This window comes from Spinacia oleracea, chromosome 5 (assembly GCF_020520425.1).
Source record: "Spinacia oleracea cultivar Varoflay chromosome 5, BTI_SOV_V1, whole genome shotgun sequence".
Taxonomy (NCBI): domain Eukaryota; kingdom Viridiplantae; phylum Streptophyta; class Magnoliopsida; order Caryophyllales; family Amaranthaceae; genus Spinacia; species Spinacia oleracea.
Genome location: NC_079491.1, coordinates 113272406 through 113276522, shown reverse-complemented (window position 1 = coordinate 113276522; position 4117 = coordinate 113272406). Strand labels below are relative to the sequence as shown.

The window sequence follows — 4117 nt, the reverse complement described above, 5'->3', positions numbered from 1 at the left end:
AGAAAGCTCCAGTTCCTTACTTGGAGTAATACCGGACTTCCCAACGGCAAAGAAGAGGGGTCCGACTTCAGCATGTTAAGGCCCATCAATGTTTCGCCAATTACAAGCGGCATTGGGTCCCGGCCACTAGCAAACTGCTCCACAATCTCTATTAGGGAGGCATCGCCATTGCCAAACCCCTGCTTCGAAAAGAGGAAGCGAGCAAATATACAAAAACTCAAAGCCCTCAAGCGGAAAACTGTGGGGACATAAAGCCCAGCAAAGTAAGTAGCAAGGAGGGACAAATCCACCTCTCGTCCATATATAACAGCACTCAAAAGTGGGGCTTCAAGCCTAAGAATCTTTCAAAGCCCAAGAAAAAGTGTTCCTCAACCCTAGGCATGCATGGCTCCAGCATAATGGGCCACCCTAATATGGCAATAAACTCTTCAGGGAGGGGACATACCTCATTATTTCCAAAGCGGAAGACATGATGATTTGGATCCCAAGCCTCCAAAGTTCACATCAAGCTTTACAAACCGGAAGGAGGCAAGCACCCCAAGACGCATGCCATCAAGCTCCCTTTTCTCCATCTTGCCTAGCGAACCAAGCCAAGAGTTCAAAGCATTTTCAAAAGATATAGCCATTTTCTCTCTATCTTCGTGAGGAATCAGTTTACAAAGAGAAGCAGGGAAGGATTGACTCAAAGTATGATCCTGAAAGCTCCCAATTTATACAAAAAGGCAACCCCCATGGTACTACGCCGGCGCTGGACGCTGGAGCCCGCGTTTGGCGCAGGCGTCTGCAGCAAAGACGAGGCCACCGTCCCCTTTACTATTCTGAGTACGCACTCTTTATTGCTTTGGACAATAAAGCGCAACCTCAATTATTCAAGAATCCAAAGCCGCAAGCCGCGCAATTTCAAGCAGTCCGAGTCAGTACTTCGGGCCAATTTCGAGTCAATCTGTTCAAAATTCAAGCATTCTAGTCCTAGATCGGCGTCCTAAGTCGAGTCTGCATAAGCAAAAGTTGAATATACTTTTACTTGCACTTTTTCTAACCAAAAAGCCTCAGTCAAAGTGGGGGATGATAGTGGGTACATACACCCTAAAAAATGGGCATTTTTTTTCAAGAGTCTGCATATGCATAAGCAAAAGTCGAATATACTTTGACTTGCGCTTTTTCTAACCAAAAAACCTCAGTCAAAGTGGGGGATTATAGTGGGTATACACACCCGATTAAATTGGGAAATTTTTGCAAAAATTTTCATGCATACATGTAGCTACAAATTTCAAAAGCACACACAACCCATACAAATTTCAAATTTTCAGCCATACAAGATTCAAAAATTCCAAACCTTGCAAAGTTCAAGTACAAAACCATCCAAATTTCGATTCAAACCAAGTTCAAAATCCAACCATACAAAATCCAAGCTACAAAATACAATCCATACGAATGCAATCCATACAAAACCCAACCGAGGAAAGCTGGAACTCACTACCATGTAGGATCAATAGCCGTAATGTCAACCACAGGCTCCTTGTTCCTGTTTCGGCTCCTAAAGCGCTCCAGATCCTGATCTAGCTCTGTCCCAGGGGTATCAGGCTCCTGCTCCGAAATACGAAGAGTACCGAGAGAGCGGTAGATCTCCTGCTGAGGATAAGGGTACCGAAAAGGCTGCGGCATCGTCATGAACTGGCGCTGCGCCCCAAAGGTCTGGGCCTGTCGCATCCGCTCCATCTCACACCAGTAAGCCCAAGAATTAAAACTCCAAGGCTGAGAGCTGCTAGCTCCGAAGAAAGGACTAGGGGGTGGCGCAAAAGGCATCGAACTGCCCTGATCTCCGAAATAATGCCTGGTAGGGTCCACATATACAAAGGGAACACCTCCCTTGTCAACATCAGAATGCCTCTAATGAGTACTAGTGCCAAGACCTAAGCTCGGTCCCGACTGCCCTGCTGAAGTCTCCGCCTGGGGCTCCCTGTCAACGGAACCTCTGCGACCTCGACGACGCTCCTATACAAAATACAAAATTCAATATCCTAGAATCAGTCATCCATATTCAAAATTCAAGAATACAAACTTCTCAGTCATTGAATGCACCTCTCTGTCCCGGCCAGTAAGCTTCTGGGTCAGCTTGGCACAATGCCTCTTCAAGGAATCAATTATGAGCATCCAACGACACACTCTCACCCGAGGCGCCTATATACAAAATTAGAAATCAATTTCCAGATACAAGATTACAAACAGTTTCAAGAAAATGCAACGGTACTTACAGCTGCATAATGCTCCGGTACAGCATCATACGACCTCCGGTGTGGAGGAGAAGCTACAGGAACGGTCACCTCCACCTGCTCCCCATCCGAGTTCTCATAACGGATAACCCTGTCAGCATAGGGAATATCCTCGGGGTCCGTCTCCTACTCCTGCAAAGAATACAAGAATACAAGAATACAAGAATACAATTATACAAGAATACAAGAATACGAGAGTACAAGAGTACAAAATTCAAAAGCTCACCGGCGGTACGAAGCGTACAGGTGGAGCAAGCCTCTTCAAAAGGTCCTCATGACGGCCCCTTCTATCTACAAAGTTCTCCCAAGGGAGACAAACATCATCGCCCCCAGCATTCAAATAGAGCTGGGCGACATCTTCATCTCGCGCCAACATGGTCTCCGGTGGGTCCTTAGGGACAAGCCTGCCCCTCATACTATGCTGAAGGGACACTCGTGTTAGGTTATGATACATATGAATAAACATAAATCATGCGGAAAAACCATAAAGCCAGGAAACATATTATTTACACATAATCATATAGCATAATTTAGGTGCATACACTTTGTAGCGTGCCCTCCCTAGCTGCGCCCGAACCGAACAAGAACAAGTCTTTAGGACTCCAAGTGTCGTCCCTCCGTAGATAGCCCACAGCACGTCCGGATCCGCCTTAAGCTTGACCAACTAGAATCGCCCTTAAGGTACTATAATTTTCGGCAATTATTGGCAAGAATGTGACTGAATTTTTTCTCTCAAAAATCACTTTGAATACTTCAAAACTCGTTATAAATTGTGACCCCAGGCCACATATTTATAGGGGTATGGAAAGAGAATTGGAATCCTACTAGGATACGAATTAATTAAATTAGAATCCTAGTAGAACTCTTATTTAATTAATTTATCTTTTAGGATTAGGAATTTAATCATTAAATGAATCCTATACGCTTTAGGTTTCGTATGTGAACACAAATACACACACGCACGCACAGCAGCCCACGAGGGGCGCCATGTGCGCGCACGCGCAGCCCAGGAGCACTCGCAGCTCACTGCCACGAAGCCCACACGCTGCCGCAGCCTTGGCGCGCGCTGGGCCTGCCTTGCGGTGCGCCTGGCGCAGCCTTGGCTGGTGCTTTGTGGCGCGCGTTTCTCTTGCTGGACGTGGGCCTGGCTTCGTGCTGGGCCTTCGTCTAGCAAGCTCGTCCGATGCTAATTCGTACGACGCGCTTCCGATTAATTTCCCGATTCCGGATTTCATTTCCGATACGAACAATATTTAACATTTCCGATTCCGGAATTAATTTCCGTTTCGAACAAATATTTAATATTTCCGTTTCCGGAATTATTCTCCGATTCCGATAATATTTCCGATTCAGACAATATTTCCGTTTCCGGTAATATTTCCGATTCCGGCAATATTTCCATTTCCATTAATATTTTCCGATACGTACCATGTTTCCGTTTCCGGCAACATCTACGACTTGGATAATATTTATATTTCCGATACGATCCATATTTCCGTTTCCGGCAATATCATCGTTTCCGGAGTATTCATTTCTTGCTTGTGACGATCTCAGCTCCCACTGAAACCAAGATCCGTCGATTCCAAATATCCATAGATGGAGTATTTAATGCCATTAAATACTTGATCCGTTTACGTACTATTTGTGTGACCCTACGGGTTCAGTCAAAAGTAAGTTGTGGATTAATATAATTAATTCCACTTGAACTGAAGCGGCCTCTAGCTAGACATTCAGCTCACTTGATCTCACTGAATTATTAACTTGTTAATTAATACTGAACCGCATTTATTAGACTTAATATTGTATGCATACTTGGACCAAGGGCACTATTTCATGATTGATCT

The 4117-nt window shown here is 44.9% G+C and overlaps 1 long non-coding RNA gene across 1 annotated transcript; it reads right to left on the bottom strand.

Annotated features, from left to right (window-relative positions):
* Positions 1–1413: 1413 nt before the first annotated feature.
* On the bottom strand, positions 1414–3771 carry LOC130461913 (uncharacterized). Its single transcript, XR_008921929.1, has 4 exons — positions 2500–3771; positions 2256–2405; positions 2083–2181; positions 1414–1995 (listed from the first exon to the last, which is right to left on the bottom strand). It is a non-coding gene; the product is annotated as an uncharacterized lncRNA (long non-coding RNA).
* Between the last annotated feature and the right edge of the window lie 346 nt (positions 3772–4117).